Raw genomic sequence first — 24593 nt, forward strand, 5'->3', positions numbered from 1 at the left:
CGCAGCATTGTGTATCAGCATGTGAGCCTAAAGTAAATGTGGCCCAAATATGACAAATCAAATGTGGGCCTTTTTTGGCAAAGATGCGGTGCTCTCAGCAATGTGTTCAGCATGTGAATCTAAAGTGGCCCACATGTTAAACAGCAAATGTGGCCCAAATATCAAAAATCAAATGTTGGCCACCTTTGTGGAAGATGTGGCACAGTCGACGAAGGCTAATCTGGGTGTTAGCCAAAAGTGGGCCACATGGGAAAAAAGTATTCGGGGGTCAGGTAGCTGAGCGGTTAGGGAGTCGGGCTATTAATCAGAAGGTTGTTGGTTCGATTCCCGGACAGCCAATTGATGTTGTGTTTTTGATGCTTTTACAATGTTTGGCATGTAACTTCTGGCTGAATGGTTTTCTTGATGTTTTAACTGTTATAACATGTTTCTGTCGGTGTTTATACATGGGAAAGCTGTTTTGTGAAGATGTTTAGCCATTAGAGCCCATTTTGGAGACTTTCAGTTTTTCATTGCTTTAAAGTGCTTTTCAGCTCCTGAATAGCGTTTTTGATGCATTTACAATGTTTGGCATGTAACTTCTGGCTGAAAGGGTTTTCATTATGTTTTAACTGTTACAACATGTTTCTGTGGGTGTTTATACATGGGAAAGTTCTTTTGTGAAGATGTTTAGCCATTACAGCCCATTTTGGAGACTTTCAGTTTTTCATTGCTTTAAAGTGCATATGAGCTCCTGAATAGCGTTTTTGATGCATTTACAATGTTTGGCACTTAACTTCTGGCTGAATGGTTTTCTTGATGTTTTAACTGTTATAACATGTTTCTGTGGGTGTTTAAATATGGGAAAGTTGTTTTGAGAAGATGTCTTGCCATTAGAGCCCATTTTGGAGACATTCAGTTTTTTATTGCTTTAAAGTGATTTCCAGCTCCTGAATAGCGTTTTTGATGCATTTACAATGTTTGGCATGTAACTTCTGGCTGAATGGTTTTCTTGATGTTTTAACTGTTATAACATGTTTCTGTCGGTGTTTATACATGGGAAAGCTGTTTTGTGAAGATGTTTAGCCATTAGAGCCCATTTTGGAGACTTTCAGTTTTTCATTGCTTTAAAGTGCTTTTCAGCTCCTGAATAGCGTTTTTGATGCATTTACAATGTTTGGCATGTAACTTCTCGTTGAATGGTTTTCTTGATCTTTTAACTGTTATAACATGAATCTGTGGGTGTTTATACATGGGAAAGTTGTTTTGTGAAGATGTTTAGCCATTAGAGCCCATTTTGGAGACTTTCAGTTTTTCATTAATTTAAAGTCCTTTTCAGCTCCAGAATAGCGTTTTTGATGCATTTACAATGTCTGGCATGTAATTTCTGGCTGAATGGTTTTCTTGATGTTTTAACTGTTATAACATGGGAAAGTTGTTTTGTGAAGATGTCTAGCCATTAGAGCCCATTTTGGAGACATTGAGCAATGTATATCAGCATGTGAGCCTAAAGTGGCCCACATGTTAAACAGCAAATGTCGCCCAAATATGACAAATCAAATGTGGGCCTTTCTTGGCAAAGATGCGGTGCTCGCAGCATTGTGTATCAGCATGTGAGCCTAAAGTAAATGTGGCCCAAATATGACAAATCAAATGTGGGCCTTTTTTGGCAAAGATGCGGTGCTCTCAGCAATGTGTTCAGCATGTGAATCTAAAGTGGCCCACATGTTAAACAGCAAATGTGGCCCAAATATCAAAAATCAAATGTTGGCCACCTTTGTGGAAGATGTGGCACAGTCGACGAAGGCTAATCTGGGTGTTGGCCAAAAGTGGGCCACATGGGAAAAAAGTATTCGGGGGTCAGGTAGCTGAGCGGTTAGGGAGTCGGGCTATTAATCAGAAGGTTGTTGGTTCGATTCGCGGACAGCCAATTGATGTTGTGTTTTTGATGCATTTACAATGTTTGGCATGTAACTTCTGGCTGAATGGTTTTCTTGATGTTTTAACTGTTATAACATGTTTCTGTCGGTGTTTATACATGGGAAAGCTGTTTTGTGAAGATGTTTAGCCATTAGAGCCCATTTTGGAGACTTTCAGTTTTTCATTGCTTTAAAGTGCTTTTCAGCTCCTGAATAGCGTTTTTGATGCATTTACAATGTTTGGCATGTAACTTCTGGCTGAATGGTTTTCATTATGTTTTAACTGTTACAACATGTTTCTGTGGGTGTTTATACATGGGAAAGTTGTTTTGTGAAGATGTTTAGCCATTAGAGCACATTTTGGAGACGTTCAGTTTTTTATTGCTTTAAAGTGCTTTTCAGCTCCTAAATAGCGTTTTTGATGCATTGTAATGTTTGGCATGTAACTTCTGGCTGAATGGTTTTCTTGGTGTTTTAACTGTTACAACATGTTTCTGTGGGTGTTTATACATGGGAAAGTTCTTTTGTGAAGATGTTTAGCCATTACAGCCCATTTTGGAGACTTTCAGTTTTTCATTGCTTTAAAGTGCATATGAGCTCCTGAATAGCGTTTTTGATGCATTTACAATGTTTGGCACTTAACTTCTGGCTGAATGGTTTTCTTGATGTTTTAACTGTTATAACATGTTTCTGTGGGTGTTTAAATATGGGAAAGTTGTTTTGAGAAGATGTCTTGCCATTAGAGCCCATTTTGGAGACATTCAGTTTTTTATTGCTTTAAAGTGATTTCCAGCTCCTGAATAGCGTTTTTGATGCATTTACAATGTTTGGCATGTAACTTCTGGCTGAATGGTTTTCTTGATGTTTTAACTGTTATAACATGTTTCTGTCGGTGTTTATACATGGGAAAGCTGTTTTGTGAAGATGTTTAGCCATTAGAGCCCATTTTGGAGACTTTCAGTTTTTCATTGCTTTAAAGTGCTTTTCAGCTCCTGAATAGCGTTTTTGATGCATTTACAATGTTTGGCATGTAACTTCTCGTTGAATGGTTTTCTTGATCTTTTAACTGTTATAACATGAATCTGTGGGTGTTTATACATGGGAAAGTTGTTTTGTGAAGATGTTTAGCCATTAGAGCCCATTTTGGAGACTTTCAGTTTTTCATTAATTTAAAGTCCTTTTCAGCTCCAGAATAGCGTTTTTGATGCATTTACAATGTCTGGCATGTAATTTCTGGCTGAATGGTTTTCTTGATGTTTTAACTGTTATAACATGGGAAAGTTGTTTTGTGAAGATGTCTAGCCATTAGAGCCCATTTTGGAGACATTGAGCAATGTATATCAGCATGTGAGCCTAAAGTGGCCCACATGTTAAACAGCAAATGTCGCCCAAATATGACAAATCAAATGTGGGCCTTTCTTGGCAAAGATGCGGTGCTCGCAGCATTGTGTATCAGCATGTGAGCCTAAAGTAAATGTGGCCCAAATATGACAAATCAAATGTGGGCCTTTTTTGGCAAAGATGCGGTGCTCTCAGCAATGTGTTCAGCATGTGAATCTAAAGTGGCCCACATGTTAAACAGCAAATGTGGCCCAAATATCAAAAATCAAATGTTGGCCACCTTTGTGGAAGATGTGGCACAGTCGACGAAGGCTAATCTGGGTGTTGGCCAAAAGTGGGCCACATGGGAAAAAAGTATTCGGGGGTCAGGTAGCTGAGCGGTTAGGGAGTCGGGCTATTAATCAGAAGGTTGTTGGTTCGATTCCCGGACAGCCAATTGATGTTGTGTTTTTGATGCTTTTACAATGTTTGGCATGTAACTTCTGGCTGAATGGTTTTCTTGATGTTTTAACTGTTATAACATGTTTCTGTCGGTGTTTATACATGGGAAAGCTGTTTTGTGAAGATGTTTAGCCATTAGAGCACATTTTGGAGACGTTCAGTTTTTTATTGCTTTAAAGTGCTTTTCAGCTCCTAAATAGCGTTTTTGATGCATTGTAATGTTTGGCATGTAACTTCTGGCTGAATGGTTTTCTTGGTGTTTTAACTGTTACAACATGTTTCTGTGGGTGTTTATACATGGGAAAGTTCTTTTGTGAAGATGTTTAGCCATTACAGCCCATTTTGGAGACTTTCAGTTTTTCATTGCTTTAAAGTGCATATGAGCTCCTGAATAGCGTTTTTGATGCATTTACAATGTTTGGCACTTAACTTCTGGCTGAATGGTTTTCTTGATGTTTTAACTGTTATAACATGTTTCTGTGGGTGTTTAAATATGGGAAAGTTGTTTTGAGAAGATGTCTTGCCATTAGAGCCCATTTTGGAGACATTCAGTTTTTTATTGCTTTAAAGTGATTTCCAGCTCCTGAATAGCGTTTTTGATGCATTTACAATGTTTGGCATGTAACTTCTGGCTGAATGGTTTTCTTGATGTTTTAACTGTTATAACATGTTTCTGTCGGTGTTTATACATGGGAAAGCTGTTTTGTGAAGATGTTTAGCCATTAGAGCCCATTTTGGAGACTTTCAGTTTTTCATTGCTTTAAAGTGCTTTTCAGCTCCTGAATAGCGTTTTTGATGCATTTACAATGTTTGGCATGTAACTTCTCGTTGAATGGTTTTCTTGATCTTTTAACTGTTATAACATGAATCTGTGGGTGTTTATACATGGGAAAGTTGTTTTGTGAAGATGTTTAGCCATTAGAGCCCATTTTGGAGACTTTCAGTTTTTCATTAATTTAAAGTCCTTTTCAGCTCCAGAATAGCGTTTTTGATGCATTTACAATGTCTGGCATGTAATTTCTGGCTGAATGGTTTTCTTGATGTTTTAACTGTTATAACATGGGAAAGTTGTTTTGTGAAGATGTCTAGCCATTAGAGCCCATTTTGGAGACATTGAGCAATGTATATCAGCATGTGAGCCTAAAGTGGCCCACATGTTAAACAGCAAATGTCGCCCAAATATGACAAATCAAATGTGGGCCTTTCTTGGCAAAGATGCGGTGCTCGCAGCATTGTGTATCAGCATGTGAGCCTAAAGTAAATGTGGCCCAAATATGACAAATCAAATGTGGGCCTTTTTTGGCAAAGATGCGGTGCTCTCAGCAATGTGTTCAGCATGTGAATCTAAAGTGGCCCACATGTTAAACAGCAAATGTGGCCCAAATATCAAAAATCAAATGTTGGCCACCTTTGTGGAAGATGTGGCACAGTCGACGAAGGCTAATCTGGGTGTTGGCCAAAAGTGGGCCACATGGGAAAAAAGTATTCGGGGGTCAGGTAGCTGAGCGGTTAGGGAGTCGGGCTATTAATCAGAAGGTTGTTGGTTCGATTCCCGGACAGCCAATTGATGTTGTGTTTTTGATGCTTTTACAATGTTTGGCATGTAACTTCTGGCTGAATGGTTTTCTTGATGTTTTAACTGTTATAACATGTTTCTGTCGGTGTTTATACATGGGAAAGCTGTTTTGTGAAGATGTTTAGCCATTAGAGCCCATTTTGGAGACTTTCAGTTTTTCATTGCTTTAAAGTGCTTTTCAGCTCCTGAATAGCGTTTTTGATGCATTTACAATGTTTGGCATGTAACTTCTGGCTGAATGGTTTTCATTATGTTTTAACTGTTACAACATGTTTCTGTGGGTGTTTATACATGGGAAAGTTCTTTTGTGAAGATGTTTAGCCATTACAGCCCATTTTGGAGACTTTCAGTTTTTCATTGCTTTAAAGTGCATATGAGCTCCTGAATAGCGTTTTTGATGCATTTACAATGTTTGGCACTTAACTTCTGGCTGAATGGTTTTCTTGATGTTTTAACTGTTATAACATGTTTCTGTGGGTGTTTAAATATGGGAAAGTTGTTTTGAGAAGATGTCTTGCCATTAGAGCCCATTTTGGAGACATTCAGTTTTTTATTGCTTTAAAGTGATTTCCAGCTCCTGAATAGCGTTTTTGATGCATTTACAATGTTTGGCATGTAACTTCTGGCTGAATGGTTTTCTTGATGTTTTAACTGTTATAACATGTTTCTGTCGGTGTTTATACATGGGAAAGCTGTTTTGTGAAGATGTTTAGCCATTAGAGCCCATTTTGGAGACTTTCAGTTTTTCATTGCTTTAAAGTGCTTTTCAGCTCCTGAATAGCGTTTTTGATGCATTTACAATGTTTGGCATGTAACTTCTCGTTGAATGGTTTTCTTGATCTTTTAACTGTTATAACATGAATCTGTGGGTGTTTATACATGGGAAAGTTGTTTTGTGAAGATGTTTAGCCATTAGAGCCCATTTTGGAGACTTTCAGTTTTTCATTAATTTAAAGTCCTTTTCAGCTCCAGAATAGCGTTTTTGATGCATTTACAATGTCTGGCATGTAATTTCTGGCTGAATGGTTTTCTTGATGTTTTAACTGTTATAACATGGGAAAGTTGTTTTGTGAAGATGTCTAGCCATTAGAGCCCATTTTGGAGACATTGAGCAATGTATATCAGCATGTGAGCCTAAAGTGGCCCACATGTTAAACAGCAAATGTCGCCCAAATATGACAAATCAAATGTGGGCCTTTCTTGGCAAAGATGCGGTGCTCGCAGCATTGTGTATCAGCATGTGAGCCTAAAGTAAATGTGGCCCAAATATGACAAATCAAATGTGGGCCTTTTTTGGCAAAGATGCGGTGCTCTCAGCAATGTGTTCAGCATGTGAATCTAAAGTGGCCCACATGTTAAACAGCAAATGTGGCCCAAATATCAAAAATCAAATGTTGGCCACCTTTGTGGAAGATGTGGCACAGTCGACGAAGGCTAATCTGGGTGTTGGCCAAAAGTGGGCCACATGGGAAAAAAGTATTCGGGGGTCAGGTAGCTGAGCGGTTAGGGAGTCGGGCTATTAATCAGAAGGTTGTTGGTTCGATTCGCGGACAGCCAATTGATGTTGTGTTTTTGATGCATTTACAATGTTTGGCATGTAACTTCTGGCTGAATGGTTTTCTTGATGTTTTAACTGTTATAACATGTTTCTGTCGGTGTTTATACATGGGAAAGCTGTTTTGTGAAGATGTTTAGCCATTAGAGCCCATTTTGGAGACTTTCAGTTTTTCATTGCTTTAAAGTGCTTTTCAGCTCCTGAATAGCGTTTTTGATGCATTTACAATGTTTGGCATGTAACTTCTGGCTGAATGGTTTTCATTATGTTTTAACTGTTACAACATGTTTCTGTGGGTGTTTATACATGGGAAAGTTGTTTTGTGAAGATGTTTAGCCATTAGAGCACATTTTGGAGACGTTCAGTTTTTTATTGCTTTAAAGTGCTTTTCAGCTCCTAAATAGCGTTTTTGATGCATTGTAATGTTTGGCATGTAACTTCTGGCTGAATGGTTTTCTTGGTGTTTTAACTGTTACAACATGTTTCTATGGGTGTTTATACATGGGAAAGTTCTTTTGTGAAGATGTTTAGCCATTACAGCCCATTTTGGAGACTTTCAGTTTTTCATTGCTTTAAAGTGCATATGAGCTCCTGAATAGCGTTTTTGATGCATTTACAATGTTTGGCACTTAACTTCTGGCTGAATGGTTTTCTTGATGTTTTAACTGTTATAACATGTTTCTGTGGGTGTTTAAATATGGGAAAGTTGTTTTGAGAAGATGTCTTGCCATTAGAGCCCATTTTGGAGACATTCAGTTTTTTATTGCTTTAAAGTGATTTCCAGCTCCTGAATAGCGTTTTTGATGCATTTACAATGTTTGGCATGTAACTTCTGGCTGAATGGTTTTCTTGATGTTTTAACTGTTATAACATGTTTCTGTCGGTGTTTATACATGGGAAAGCTGTTTTGTGAAGATGTTTAGCCTTTAGAGCCCATTTTGGAGACTTTCAGTTTTTCATTGCTTTAAAGTGCTTTTCAGCTCCTGAATAGCGTTTTTGATGCATTTACAATGTTTGGCATGTAACTTCTCGTTGAATGGTTTTCTTGATCTTTTAACTGTTATAACATGAATCTGTGGGTGTTTATACATGGGAAAGTTGTTTTGTGAAGATGTTTAGCCATTAGAGCCCATTTTGGAGACTTTCAGTTTTTCATTAATTTAAAGTCCTTTTCAGCTCCAGAATAGCGTTTTTGATGCATTTACAATGTCTGGCATGTAATTTCTGGCTGAATGGTTTTCTTGATGTTTTAACTGTTATAACATGGGAAAGTTGTTTTGTGAAGATGTCTAGCCATTAGAGCCCATTTTGGAGACATTGAGCAATGTATATCAGCATGTGAGCCTAAAGTGGCCCACATGTTAAACAGCAAATGTCGCCCAAATATGACAAATCAAATGTGGGCCTTTCTTGGCAAAGATGCGGTGCTCGCAGCATTGTGTATCAGCATGTGAGCCTAAAGTAAATGTGGCCCAAATATGACAAATCAAATGTGGGCCTTTTTTGGCAAAGATGCGGTGCTCTCAGCAATGTGTTCAGCATGTGAATCTAAAGTGGCCCACATGTTAAACAGCAAATGTGGCCCAAATATCAAAAATCAAATGTTGGCCACCTTTGTGGAAGATGTGGCACAGTCGACGAAGGCTAATCTGGGTGTTGGCCAAAAGTGGGCCACATGGGAAAAAAGTATTCGGGGGTCAGGTAGCTGAGCGGTTAGGGAGTCGGGCTATTAATCAGAAGGTTGTTGGTTCGATTCGCGGACAGCCAATTGATGTTGTGTTTTTGATGCATTTACAATGTTTGGCATGTAACTTCTGGCTGAATGGTTTTCTTGATGTTTTAACTGTTATAACATGTTTCTGTCGGTGTTTATACATGGGAAAGCTGTTTTGTGAAGATGTTTAGCCATTAGAGCCCATTTTGGAGACTTTCAGTTTTTCATTGCTTTAAAGTGCTTTTCAGCTCCTGAATAGCGTTTTTGATGCATTTACAATGTTTGGCATGTAACTTCTGGCTGAATGGTTTTCATTATGTTTTAACTGTTACAACATGTTTCTGTGGGTGTTTATACATGGGAAAGTTCTTTTGTGAAGATGTTTAGCCATTACAGCCCATTTTGGAGACTTTCAGTTTTTCATTGCTTTAAAGTGCATATGAGCTCCTGAATAGCGTTTTTGATGCATTTACAATGTTTGGCACTTAACTTCTGGCTGAATGGTTTTCTTGATGTTTTAACTGTTATAACATGTTTCTGTGGGTGTTTAAATATGGGAAAGTTGTTTTGAGAAGATGTCTTGCCATTAGAGCCCATTTTGGAGACATTCAGTTTTTTATTGCTTTAAAGTGATTTCCAGCTCCTGAATAGCGTTTTTGATGCATTTACAATGTTTGGCATGTAACTTCTGGCTGAATGGTTTTCTTGATGTTTTAACTGTTATAACATGTTTCTGTCGGTGTTTATACATGGGAAAGCTGTTTTGTGAAGATGTTTAGCCATTAGAGCCCATTTTGGAGACTTTCAGTTTTTCATTGCTTTAAAGTGCTTTTCAGCTCCTGAATAGCGTTTTTGATGCATTTACAATGTTTGGCATGTAACTTCTGGCTGAATGGTTTTCATTATGTTTTAACTGTTACAACATGTTTCTGTGGGTGTTTATACATGGGAAAGTTCTTTTGTGAAGATGTTTAGCCATTACAGCCCATTTTGGAGACTTTCAGTTTTTCATTGCTTTAAAGTGCATATGAGCTCCTGAATAGCGTTTTTGATGCATTTACAATGTTTGGCACTTAACTTCTGGCTGAATGGTTTTCTTGATGTTTTAACTGTTATAACATGTTTCTGTGGGTGTTTAAATATGGGAAAGTTGTTTTGAGAAGATGTCTTGCCATTAGAGCCCATTTTGGAGACATTCAGTTTTTTATTGCTTTAAAGTGATTTCCAGCTCCTGAATAGCGTTTTTGATGCATTTACAATGTTTGGCATGTAACTTCTGGCTGAATGGTTTTCTTGATGTTTTAACTGTTATAACATGTTTCTGTCGGTGTTTATACATGGGAAAGCTGTTTTGTGAAGATGTTTAGCCATTAGAGCCCATTTTGGAGACTTTCAGTTTTTCATTGCTTTAAAGTGCTTTTCAGCTCCTGAATAGCGTTTTTGATGCATTTACAATGTTTGGCATGTAACTTCTCGTTGAATGGTTTTCTTGATCTTTTAACTGTTATAACATGAATCTGTGGGTGTTTATACATGGGAAAGTTGTTTTGTGAAGATGTTTAGCCATTAGAGCCCATTTTGGAGACTTTCAGTTTTTCATTAATTTAAAGTCCTTTTCAGCTCCAGAATAGCGTTTTTGATGCATTTACAATGTCTGGCATGTAATTTCTGGCTGAATGGTTTTCTTGATGTTTTAACTGTTATAACATGGGAAAGTTGTTTTGTGAAGATGTCTAGCCATTAGAGCCCATTTTGGAGACATTGAGCAATGTATATCAGCATGTGAGCCTAAAGTGGCCCACATGTTAAACAGCAAATGTCGCCCAAATATGACAAATCAAATGTGGGCCTTTCTTGGCAAAGATGCGGTGCTCGCAGCATTGTGTATCAGCATGTGAGCCTAAAGTAAATGTGGCCCAAATATGACAAATCAAATGTGGGCCTTTTTTGGCAAAGATGCGGTGCTCTCAGCAATGTGTTCAGCATGTGAATCTAAAGTGGCCCACATGTTAAACAGCAAATGTGGCCCAAATATCAAAAATCAAATGTTGGCCACCTTTGTGGAAGATGTGGCACAGTCGACGAAGGCTAATCTGGGTGTTGGCCAAAAGTGGGCCACATGGGAAAAAAGTATTCGGGGGTCAGGTAGCTGAGCGGTTAGGGAGTCGGGCTATTAATCAGAAGGTTGTTGGTTCGATTCCCGGACAGCCAATTGATGTTGTGTCCTTGGGCAAGGCACTTTACCCTACTTGCCTCTGGGAGAATGTCCCTGTACTTACTGTAAGTCGCTCTGGATAAGAGTGTCTGCTAAAGTACCTGATACCCTATTGATTTTGTACGTTTGCCCGCTGACAAAAAAAGTATCAGTCTATCATTTTAATGGTAGGTTTATCTGAACAGTGAGTGACAGAATAACAACAAACAAATCCAGAAAAACGCATGTCAAAATTGTTATGAATGTATTTGCCTTTTAATGGGTGGATTAATTATTTGACCCCTCTGCAAAACATTACTTAGTACTTGGTGGCAAAACCCTTGCTGGCAATCACAGAGCTCAGACGTTGCTTGTAGTTGGCCACCCAGTTTGCACACATCTTTCAAGAGGGATTTTGTCCCACTCCTCTTTACAGATATTCTCCAAGTCATTAAGGTTTAGAGGCTGACGTTTGGCAACTTACACCTTGACCTCCCTCGACAGGTGACAGGGGGGATGGTGTTCTTGGGGTCATATAGGCAGCATTCCTCCTCCTCCAAACACGGTGAGTTGAGTTGATGCCAAAGAGCTTGATTTCGGTCTCATCTGACCACAACACTTTCACCCAGTTCTCCTCTAAAACATTCAGATGTTCATTGGCAAACTTCAGACGGGCCTGCACATGTGCTTTCTTGAGCAGGGGGACCTGCAGGATTTCAGTCCTTCACGGCGTAGTGTGTTACCAGTTGTTTTCTTGGTGACCAGCTGCCTTGAGATCACTGAAAAGATCCTCGCATGGAGTTCTGGGAGATTCCTCACCATTCTCTTGATCAACTCCACGAGGTGCGATCTTAAATGGATCCCCAGACTGAGGGAGTTCAGTTCTTTTGTGTTTCTTCCATTTGTGAATAATCACATCAACCAGCCTTGTGTAGGTCTACAATCTTGTCCCTGACATCCTTGGACAGCATATATCAGTGTGTTTGTCTAAGGGGCCCACATTTGAAAATATGATCCAAATATTGTTAACACATGAAGTGTCCGATTATCCATTTTATTATTATAATTGTATATAATGTATTTTAGAATATCCCCCTTATCTGTAACTATGTTCTATGAACCCGTTTTTGTTATGTATTTAATCAATTACTCAATAAAAAATGCAATGTTAAAAAACTTGAATTAATATAATCAAACAATCTTACAGTCTATAATTCTGCTGGCATATTCAAGTTTATGTGCAGGATTTGTGGTTTTCTTTGATAATGTATTTTAAAGCATCATGCTGTGGCCACAACATAAAAAAAACCAAACATCTAATTTGAAGACGTGCGTATCTAGTCATTAGCAACCAATGCGCCTTACCGCTCTTTCTGCTGTCTTGCCGCACTCAGCTTTGGAGACAACAGCGAGCGCCAAAGTATCAGAGGTAAGTAGAGCTAATATCTGCCTATTTGATAATCTATCTTGTAATAATCTTTTAATTAACCGTGTAACGCATATACTATCGAAGCATTACTTTTTGATAAAGATGTCTAAGACAGGAATTACGGATGGCTTTTTGCTAATTTAGTTAGAGCTAGCGTTAGATGGTCTAGTGAGTGTTTTAGCTAGCTAGCTAGCTAGTTAGTGCTAACCTAGTCTTAGTTCTGTTCTGAAGTTCTGTAAATTGTGCTACAGTAGCTGACATGGTGTTAGCTCTTATTAGATTACAGTAATATACAGCCCTCACTAAAACAAAGGCAGAATAAAATAGTTAAAATAAGGATAACGTGGCTTTCTGAACGTTTGATTCAATGTATGTCCCTGCCGCGTTCCAAAAAGCCTAGAATTATTTGGCAGTTGGCCAATTATGACACGTGCAATCAACCTTCAATACTGTAGCTAGCCTAGTTAGGAATACATTTGCTAATATTCAACTAAACAAACTGTTTAATCAAGGACATGCTTGTTCTGTGTGGATTTACATGGGAAGTTTAGGCAAGGCAATAGTCCGCTTTTTCACTTAAAGCTTAGTTAGGTTTATTAGTTGTGTAGGCCACAGTAAGTAGCCGCGCTAGCTAGGTAGCATAGCATATGGTGCATATGAGTAGACCTATATGGTAGGGAGGACAAACGTTCTGCTCTCAATGTAATCACAACGGAGGGTTCCAAGCGTCAACAAATGCAAAATTGAACGTATTGCTCATTTAACATTGTGATAAAAAACACAATTGTGAGATTTAATATACAATACGATGTACGCTGATATTATTAGTACATTTACTTTCGAAAACAGTAGTCAATTTTCGTTTGATGACTGAGTCGTTAGCGTAATTAGCCTCTGTTGAACGACATATACGATAGCGGTCTGTGATACATCCGTTTTCAATCGTTAAAATAATAAACATGCCTCACATATCGATGAACCTTTTATGATTTATTATGACATGATATTACTAGTAAACAATTCATTGGTACAATTGTCCTTATATACCTGTAGTTTTAAACCAGTGTAGCTCACTGTAATGCTGTACGCGACGCGGTTTAGAGAAACTTAGAATTCTACTGCTGTTTAGGAGGCCAAACGGCGACAGTAACATCTCGGCACTCCCCTTACAAAAATCAAAATTCCCAGATGAGTTTTTCAATTGGTGGATCAAGCTGTCACTCAAATTAGAGCCAATCCCTGTGTGAATACCATCCCGTATGTGGCACAGAAGTTTTCCCATTTTAAGAGGTCTGTAATTGGCTGAGAGTACTTTGAGCCATTGCATACTAACCTGAACTTCAATGCCACAGCCTCGATTTGATGTCATTGTGTTCATGAAGGTCTCCTCTACAGGACTGTGAAAACCGCGAACATTTCCCAGCTGGGGGATTTTTTATAATCGAGCTTATGTCTGAGGAGTGCCCCTGTTTTAGAGCTACATTTTGAGTGCAAACAAACTCCCCATCGCTCTATCCAGCTAGTTAGCTTGCCACGAGCATTCCTCTCCCTGCTTCACTAACAAAATATGGACAGATGTGCCTTGTTTTTGCTCATTTAATCGGATCGACCTCAAAATACATTAACATATAGTGGAAACGTACATCTACGAATGTGTGGTCTCAAATATACATAAAGATAAACATTTTTTAATTCCACCGCGTTCAAACAGTCCCCTCAGTTAAGGTTGGCTAGCAAGTTACAGCATCAGCCTGGCCCTGTGACAGGTGGGGGGAGGGGCGCAAAGGGCAAATTTAATAGTGTTATCTGGCTTCCAACTCATTTTTTAGACAACCCATTCATTTGTAGCAGATAAACATCTAAAAACATGCAAGCTAGTAGTAGGACCGAAAACTATAGGATCGAGAGAGGTTAAAATAAAAGGAGTATAAGAGAAGCTGACAAAGCTGAATGAGTATTTCATTTGTTTGATGTGCAAGGCAACTAAACCCCTCTATGGGAAAATGTAAATCCAAAATTACTGAAGAGCTCTGGCAGTAGTGCAATGCTTTGATAATAGTTTACTACATCAGAACTTGATGACTAACACGTTGTATTAGATCGAGTACAACATTTAAATTAAAGAAGCAATGACAAAAGGCTCTCACAAACAAGCTAGAAGTGGGTAGTAGCTTACTTGTGCTTTCCAATCAGAATCTAGTTTTGATTGGTGTTACCAAGACTTGTCCTGCTTAAAAAGCATCAAACTCTAGTCTGCTGTTTTTATACCTTGGTTCTATGAGAAGCCTTTAAAAAACATGTAAGTCACATTCACTGTTGACCATTCTCCTTAGAAGTTGAGGCAAACTAACCATCCACATCCTCAAACACCAAAGTGGCATCCATGGGCTCTTAACTGCTCATCTGTAAATGTAACTGTGTTTCCTCTGTGTATATGTAACAACCACTGTGATTTCCCACACTGACAATAAGACTTTGTTTGTCTAACATAAGTCTTACAATAACTTTGATCAGTGCATCAAGCATCATACTGACAGTGTGGGAAATGTACACAGTACCATTTACATGTACACAGGGTGAAATGTATTGTGCTATATGTAACAGGGTTAGAACCACAAAACTTGCTCCTCAGGTATGTAACAGGCCACCCGCGTCAACGAAGAGCTAGCTTTTCTTTGGCGTAGTTGGTAGTGGTCACGCTTGGCAAGTCAGAGGTTGTGCATTCGAGCCCAGTGAGTAGCAAACGAGCCTTGTTGTGATGGCGCGTGGCTATAGCTGTTACATACAAGTCACATATAACATGTATAGTAGGCCCACATAATGATGTAATTAGTATGTGGATACAAGAAAGTATGTATGTGGTACGTAATAAGATAGCTCAACAAAATAAGTCAAGTTGTGACCATCCTTGTCATCTGGCTCATAGAAACAACAAGAAGACGCGACAGTTTCATGGTTTGCAGATGAGCAGTACTGAGTCTACAAATGTTGTTCAGATGTATGAGGATGTAGTTGATCGGTTTGCCTCGAAGAACGATAACTCAACAGTGACAGTGACTAGTTTTCTTTTTAAAAGGCTTCTCAGAACAATGGCAACAAAAATGGAGACTGGATGGTTGGATGCTTTTCAAGCAGGACCAGTCTTGGTATGGCCATCAGAATAGACACTGACTGGAAAGCACAAGTATGCTACTATAACTAGAGCTTGTTCGTGGGAGCAGATATCATTTTGTCATTCTCCTTTTTTAATTCAACCTAATCAACACAATGACGTAGGCTTGTTTTGTCCTTGGCAAATGCACGGACCAGGGGCGTCGTTAGACCCTTTTCACTGGGGCACAGCGCACCGTCACTTCAGGAGACGTCTGTTCAGGATTGTGAAAGCGACATTATCAGCGGTGGTGCCTACATATGAAGATGTGTTATGCCAAAGCAGTATCCCAATTAAAGCAGTTAAACCGAAAACTCAAACCGATGACCGCAGAATTCCATGTCAGCGCGCTCTTCTGAGCTTGCCCAATAGCCCCTGCAGCACGCACACAGAAGTTCAGGTGTCGGATTCGGCACACAAGTCAGAATTGAGGTAGGCTAAGAAAACATTACAAAACTAAATAAAGTTTCAAAATGATAGGCCTACCGATCATCTTATTTTGACTAAAACAGAAAAACAATATTACATGAAGCTCAAAAGTATTTTGCGCTCAAATGAATGCGAAAAATATGTATGCTCTCGCATTTACTATTGATGTCCCTGCTAAAGCTGATATCAAACTTGCGTATCTCACTGTAAGTCGCTCTGGAGCGTCTGCTAAATGACTAAATGTATTTGAACTGTTGTACGGTGGGTTAAGCAAGGGGAGTTTCTATAGCCGAGTAGTGCATCGTGCACAGCAAGCTTGAAAGAAAAAGAGGGATATGAATAAGGGCCTGTGCCCCAGTAGAGGTGTATGTCTAACAACGCCCCTGGCATGGACATTGTCAATAAGATGCTTGCATTTGCCTTACTGTACTGAATCTGATCCAACTCCATCAACTACTGTATGTCTGGCAGAATAATGTCTCGAAGCCCAAATCTCAATCAACCTCCTCCCTTGATGTATCATACTCTCTCATCATGTCTGCTTTATCAAATATTTCTCAAAAGATTGCTACCAGTGCTGTAGGCCTGTTGTAGATGTTGACAACACCTGTCTTGTGTCTTAGAAGAAGTAACTTACACCTTAGAAATGTGTACTGTATAGGTACCATCACTATTCACTACAGTTACACTGGTGTCTGTCTAGTGTGTGATTTAAAGTGTAAATGAGAGTCGTTTCCTAAGCAAACCAATACACAGATGTACTGTGTCACTATTTAAGAAAATTCACCAAAAAACTCATACGTAGAATTCCAAGACGTCTGTAAATAGCCAAGTGGTCTTTACGCCCTTGGCTACTAACCTGAACTTCAATGCCACATCCTTAACTTGATGTCAATCTGTTCAGGAAAATCTCCTCTACAGGACTGTAAAACTGCTAACATTTCCCAGTTGGGACTTCTGAGATATTTGAGTTCATGCCCAATGAGTGCCCGCACCCATTCACTGCAATGAAAAGCTTCATGGAACTCCGACTCGGAATTTGAGCTTCAGGGACGCTTGACAACAAATGACAACATTTGGCGTGTCGGACGTTTTGGAATTGTTTATGTGATGTGTTCCCATCGTATTTAAGACTTCATATTTTACAAACACGAGCTTTGTTAATGTAGCTGTTTACATATCTCATTCGTACTGGTTAATCGGCTAACATGTTAAAGTAGGCTACATCCAAAGTCGGTGTAGTAAAACTAGCCTCTTTTTCACGAACAGCTGATTAACGGAAGTAGCTTCGAGGTAAAACTAAAAACCTTTAAAAACGTCTACATTTAGCAAATATTGTTGATATTATTGTGCACACGTATTTTAGTATCGTTAATATGTCATTTACTTCCATAATTTCCCCAGGAATAACTAATTAAACGTATTTCAGGAAAAACGCTCAAACGGGTTTGTCCTCCCTACTATATGGTGCATATGAGTAGACCTAGCTACGTCTTGGCAATACACCATGTGAACCTTTTGATATTAATCAAAAGGTTAAAAGAAAAGTTTATATCTAGCTAAGTCAGTTGTAAAATTCCATACAAACAATGATTGACAGTTTTTCAAAAATAATTTTTAAGCGAAGACCTATGTTTAGAAAGGCCAAATGAGCAGGGTTGAGTGACAATGCTATCGCAGTTGTTGAATCAGCTTGTTTCAAAGGGTTTCTTTATGGATAAAATACTGGTTAACTTTTCAGTAAAGATGCAGTGAATTACACCTACATGTTAAGTTACACGTTTACTGATAATCAATAGGTGTATTCGACTTTGTGCAGCGCCGCCGACAGTCGGCTGCAGCCGTCTAACTTGAAGCAGCCAATGGCATTCCCATGAAATTGAACACACCTCATTTTTTCTCCAACGCGGGTGGAATTTGTCATCATATGTAATATGCTATAAAAACCTTTGAGCTACACATTTTATAATGTTGATTTTTCTTTCTTTGTCAGAGATTTTGAAGGTTCCAACGGTAAGGTTGGGTAAGTAATTGTTGTCATGGAGAGGGAAAAATGGAATATCACTCGCAGCAATTTGAGAAAAAGGGCTGTTAAAAGTCGACCAGTTTTTTGATACTTTAAATGACAAGGATAATACTGATGAGGACTATTAGTGTGGAACATGAAGCAGCTGGCCTTTCGGTTTTGCCACCCAACTGTGGATCAGAAAGTAATGGGGAAAGTGAATCAACTAGTGATGAGGATATCCATGTTGATGAAAGAGAGGATGTCGCTGAAATGGATTTAGCAGGTTGTCTGAGAAACTGGGGAGCACAGTTTGGCATTTCATTGATAGCTTTGTCTGCCCTTTTGTCTATCCTGAAGGTAATTCACCCCTCTTTGCCAAAAGATGCAAGGACATTACTCCACACAGAGACTTCCTATAGTGTTTCTTCCTTGGCTGGCGGATTATTCCATTATTTTGGTATACAGAATATGTTTGGCAAAATATTCCAGAAGCTTGCATCGGTTGTCCCAAGTCGTCATTGTTTTAGACTGCAATTAAACATTGATGGTCTTCCAATTTTTTAAAGTTCTGCTGTACAGTTCTGGCCAATTTTGGGAATGCTCCAAGGGTATAGTAGACAACCTATGCTGATTGCTCTTTATTGTGGGAACTCAAAGCCTCAGTCATTGTCAGAATATCTGAATGATCTGGTTTGTGAGTTGAAATCTATGAGTGGTGGTTTTGTTGCTAATGGCAAGACCTTCTTTTTGACAGTATGCTCTGTAATCTGTGATGCTCCTGCGAGGGCCTTTATTAAGGGCATTAAGTCACACAATGGTTACAGTGGGTGTGATAAATGTGTTCAGTCAGGCACTTACATGAATAATCGCATGACATTCCCAGAATCTAATGCCAGAGCAAGGAGTGATGTATCTTTTTCAAATGCAGAGGATGAAGATCACCACATACGACAATCCCCATTTTCTGAAACGTCTGTTCCAATGGTCAGTGGATTTCCTCATGACTATATGCATTTAGTTTGCTCAGGTTTAGTTTGTGGATGGGCACTAGTGGCAAGTTGCTTTACCGCATTTCATCCAGACAGGTATCTTTAATTTCAGGAAAATTACTTGCTCTCAGAAGTCACATACCGTCAGAATTTGCTAGAAGGCCTACGGTTACGATGGAAGGCAACAGAACTTCGGCAGTTCTTACTTTACACTGTTCCAGTATTTTTGAGGGATGTGCTGACTACTGAGGTTTATCAAAATGTTATGCTGTTGTCTGTAAGTATATGCATTTTGGCTAGTCCAGCATATTGTTTGTTGTTAAATGACTTTGCAAACACGCTACTTAAATCATTTGTCAAGCATTTTGGGGAACTCTATGGTCAGGGTTTTTTAGTTTACAACATACATGGTTTGACTCATCTCAGTGATGACGTGAAGGTGCATGGCCACTTAGATTTAATATCAGGGTTTCCTTTTGAAAACTACTTAAAACAAATCAAAAGAATGGTTAGAAAACCTAGCAAGTTATACGCAGAATTTCCAAACTTGATTCAACAAGTATAAAAGACAAGGGTACCAACAAAAAATATAAAAGGCTGCACTCAGATGGACCTGTTCCACAAGGCTTTACAGGAACTGTCTCGCAGTTGAAAGAAATGGCAATAGATGATTTTATCATCAACTCATCAGAGAGAGACAGATGCATCAAAATGAACAATAAAGTACTCTTGGTTGAGAATATAATTGTCTTTGAGGGTGAGGAATACATTGTCTGCAAAGAATATGGACACATAGCAACATTTTGGGACTATCCCATTGACTCCACGGATTTGGGAATTTGTTTTGTGTCAGATGTGTCATCCAATCTGATGTGCTTAAAGTTAGATGCCAATGTGAAGAAGTGTGTCAGGTTACCTTTGGAGGTTGGGTTTGTTGTTATTCCACTTCTTCATGGAAACCTATCCTAAACTGCAGTCCTAACCCTCCTGTTGTCTTCAAAAAGCATACACCCTGTGTGTCAACAAGTATACTTGATTTGATGTACCTTAGACCACATTTAACTTAAAATGTATATATTGTTATTAGTTTAAATGGGCATAATTTCTCTTTTTTGGTTACGATGAACAGAAGTGGTAAGGTTATGGGGCTAATGATGATAGAGAGGCAAAATGATTCCCCAAATAATATGTTTGTATTTCCTTATAAGTTCAAATTATTGTGACATTATGGTTCACAATTGACTGCATACTTTCCTGTGATGTTTGGGTGTGTGCCTTTGGAAATGGCATGTGTCGATCTCCTTCCAACTGTTCCTCAACACTCGTCTACCTTCTAAGTTGGTTATGTGTATAATAATATTTTCAATAGGTTGTTTAAAAAAGTAATAATTCAGATTTTGTCTTTGACACATGACACTGCATACCTTGTGGGACCTGGGGGCATTTTGATTATATTGTGTGATTTTTAGCCTTAATTGACGTGCAGATCGGCATCAAGTTAAGTCAGCGGTGACAGTGTCCAGTCTGTCTTCACTTATCTCTGTAGGTGTGTATCCCATATTTACACTACTAATGACACTTCCATTAATCATTCAATCTGTAAAGCACTTACGACTATCATGAAAACATTCTTCTGTGGAACAGTTTTCTGTTAAAGTAAAGATGAATGTGTTTATACTCTTAAAACTTGTAATATTGAGTCTCTTTCTGTTCTAAGCCATGTTTCACATCGTGGAGTTTCTCAAAACCCAAGAGGTAGAGGTGGTACCCGCACTGTGGGTTGCAAACCAAGTTTGTCATTGGCCATCTCATTACAAGCCTGATGAATTGGCAAAGGCCATACGGCGTGAGGAGCAGCCAGGACACATGTGGGATGCTTTCAGTGTCCGAATTGTATATACAGCTGGTATGTAGGCTACATTACATATTAACCTTTAGGATTCACTGATTTGATCTATTTAATGTTAACTGTCTTGTTTTTCACAGCAAACTACAAAACTGCCTAAATGAAACTTCCTCAAGCTGAAACAAACACGGATGTCCAAACAGCAGAGGAAGAAAACTAAGACATCCAAAAGAAAAAGCGAAAAAGGCTGTAAGTTTTTAAGTGCTATTTTACCTATTAAAGATGTTGAATGTTTCTTTCATAGTATTGTACAAATAATTTACAAAATATTAAAAGGATGCGCATGGAACTGGAAACTGCAATGCATCACTTTCTGCAGGTATGGCACAACATTGTACAACATTGTGTTCTGTTATCTTTTTCTGTGTTCCCCTCACCCCACAAGACCAAACAACCGATTTGAGAGTGACAGTGGAGTCCCTGTCCCTGTCCCTGCCAAAATAATAAATTTGCCTCCAGCCCCAAAAATAAAAAGGCCAGACATAATTGGGGCATTAAGAAAAACCCTCGAAACACGACGGACCAGCCCTGTATCCCGACGGACCAGCCCTGTATCCCAACAGAGCAGCCCTGTATCCCGACGGACCAGCCCTGTATCCCGACAGAGCAGCCCTGTATCCCGACGGACCAGCCCTATATCCCGACGGACCAGCCCTGTATCCTGACGGACCAGCCCTGTATCCCGACGGACCAGCCCTGTATCCTGACGGACCAGCCCTGTATCCCAACGGAGCAGCCCTGTACCCCGACGGACCAGCCCTGTATCCCGACAGAGCAGCCCTGTATCCCGACGGACCAGCCCTGTATCCCGACGGACCAGCCCTGTATCCCGACGGACCAGCCCTGTATCCCAACGGAGCAGCCCTGTACCCCGACGGACCAGCCCTGTATCCCAACAGAGCAGCCCTGTATCCCAACGGACCAGCCCTGCGCCTCGACGGACCAGCCCTGTATCGCAACGGAGCAGCCCTGTGCCTCGAACGGACCAGCCCTGCGCCTCGACGGACCAGCTCTGTACCCCAACTGACGACAGTCAGCAACAACTTCAGCTGGCCTTTCTTGTAAGTACTTCTTAATTAATTTTTTGCTATTCTGCATAAACTTCTTGCCAACCAAGAAATTATAATGGATCAACTGAAAGCTGTCCAGTTGACAATGCAGAACATTCAGGGAAAACCTTCTAGTGGGCAGGATCCCCTGGAAAAAGATGTACTGCCAGTGAACAATGTTAACTCCCTTCTGGCTGTGGAGGATCGTCTCAGGCAAGAGGCAGACCTTAAAAACAAAATGGTAAGTGTAGATTTAGGCTTTAGGGTATTCAAAAATATTTCTAGCTGGGATTGGGGATCTACCTAGTTTCAGGTGGCTAACCGTTCATTGTTGAAACATTCAGCCAGTATCCAGAAATGTGAACAAGGTTACATGACTAATGTTCCAAATACCAACCTGTGAAAAGTGAAATGTAAATATTTAAGAATTGGGTTACTATGTTTACATGGCTTTTAAATGGTCTTTTTCAGATTACTTTATTGAGTGTTATTGGAGGAATGGACGTGAAAGATTGTGTTTGGCGGGTAATGAAGCACTGTTTTACCAACGCCCTGGCCAAACAGCTCAACTGGCGTGGCGTTAATGGAAAAACTGCTTTCCACAAACTGCAGCTAACTGGTAAGTGTGTTACATTACACTCTCATCAGTCTAACGAGTACATTGTCTTTAAAAGTAAACTCAACTCGAAACGGTCAAGCACTTGTACAACTCACAAACCCACACACAGCTGTGCATCACCACACACCGGCTCCCATCCAGTGAGAGACTGAAGCACAATGTAAATGATACATCCTCTGTCAGCTGTTGCATGGTATCTTCAGCCATCATCTCTTGGTGTAATCCATCTGAGACTTAACAATGTTTTCTATTTTTAGAGGACAGTCAGAAACCGCCTTACTAGAAATGCGACAGACCAGGAGGTGGAAGCCTTCATTAAAAGGTGGCTTCACCTTGCGGGTGACAGAGATGGGGGGAGAAGAGAAAGAGAGGGACGGAGACGGACTGTCCAAGAAACCTGTAAGTCAGTTACAGTATCTAGGATATTCTATTAAAGACACATTTGAATAATACTATGAAAGTCATTGTATGTATCTGCCCTTGTTGAACATATTCCCTTAAAAATATATATATATATATTCTGACCAATAACAAAAAGAGAAAACATATTGAGGAATCATATTGATAATCTTGGTCTGCTACTGAGTTTATTCTTTTGTGCATTCCTTAAAGGCCTGCAAGATTGCCAGGACGCTTGAGGGGCCCAGTCAAGATCAGTTCTGTTTTCAGGAGCAAAAAATAAAACATTGCAAATATAATTTACTTACAAACTGTTTGGCTGTTTAATTTAGATTTTTAAAGGTCTGGTTTAGTTAAGCCCTACCTGGCTGGTACTGTAGGTTGTAATTAGCACTGTTATTTTCTGGGTGGACAAAGTGTGCGATCATATTACCGTACATGAGGAACGTGGGCCGGTTCAACGTTAAAATGGAAGACAGGAGCGGACCGCCCAAGTGCCATCATTCCATGCAGTATGTGGGCCACTTAAATTATAGTATGTGTGTCGGATGTGGGCCAAAATAAAACCAATTTGTGGCCTAGATTAGGGCCAGTTCTGGTTTATTTGGTTAGGTCTTGGTTGACATGCGGCATTGCTATGGCTCCCTTGTGGACCAGATCTGGCAAACAGGAGCGGACCGCACAAGTGCCATCATTCCATGCGGTAGGTGGGCCGGATGAAAGTGTTGAATGTGAGCCAGATCTGGGCCAGAGTAATTTTGTTATCTGGGTAAGCACTTTAAAGCAATGAAAAACTGAAAGTCTCCAAAATGGGCTCTAATGGCTAAACATCTTCACAAAACAACTTTCCCATGTATAAACACCCAGAGAAACATGTTATAACAGTTAAAACATCAAGAAAACCATTCAGCCAGAAATTACATGCCAGACATTGTAAATGCATCAAAAACGCTATTCAGGAGCTGAAAAGCACTTTAAAGCAATAAAAAACTGAACGTCTCCAAAACGGGCTCTAATGGCTAAACATCTTCACAAAACCACTTTCCCACGTATAAACACCCACATATTCACGTTATAACTTAAAACGTCAAGAAAACCATTCAGCCAGAAGTTACATGCCAAACATTGTAAATGCATCAAAAACGCTATTCAAGAGCTGAAACGCACTTTAAAGCAATAAAAAACTGAAAGTCTCCAAAATGGGCCCTAATGGCTAAACATCTTCACAAAACCACTTTCCCACGTATAAACACCCACATATTCATGTTATGACAGTTAAAACGTCAAGAAAACCATTCAGCCAGAAATTAAATGCCAAACATTGTAAATGCATCAAAAACGCTATTCAAGAGCTGAAACGCACTTTAAAGCAATAAAAAACTGAAAGTCTCCAAAATGGGCTCTAATGGCCAGACATCTTCACAAAACAACTTTACTATGTATAAACACCCACAGAAACATGTTATAACAGTTAAAACATCAAGAAAACTTTAAGAAAACCATTCAGCCAGAAGTTACGTGCCAAACATTGTAAATGCATCAAAAACGCTATTCAAGAGCTGAAAAGCATTTTAAAGCAATAAAAAACTGAAAGTCTCCAAAATGGGCTCTAAAGGCTAAACATCTTCACAAAACAACTTTCCCAAGTATAAACACCCAGAGGAACATGTTATAACAGTTAAAACATCAAGAAAACCATTCAGCCAAAAGTTACATGCCAAACATTGTAAATGCATCAAAAACGCTATTCAAGAGCTGAAACGCACTATAAAGCAATAAAAAACTGAAAGTCTCCAAAATGGGCTCTAATGGCTAAACATCTTCGCAAAACCACTTTCCCACGTATAAACACCCACATATTCATGTTATGACAGTTAAAACGTCAAGAAAACCAT

The 24593-nt window shown here is 39.4% G+C and overlaps 1 pseudogene; it reads left to right on the forward strand.

Moving 5' to 3' along the window:
- The first annotated feature begins 11249 nt into the window (after positions 1–11249).
- Positions 11250–23242, forward strand: LOC146275279 (uncharacterized; annotated as a pseudogene).
- The last annotated feature ends 1351 nt before the right edge of the window (positions 23243–24593 follow it).

Source organism: Hypomesus nipponensis, chromosome 8, assembly GCF_054491055.1.
Source record: "Hypomesus nipponensis isolate SF chromosome 8, ASM5449105v1, whole genome shotgun sequence".
NCBI classification, from domain to species: Eukaryota; Metazoa; Chordata; class Actinopteri; order Osmeriformes; family Osmeridae; genus Hypomesus; species Hypomesus nipponensis.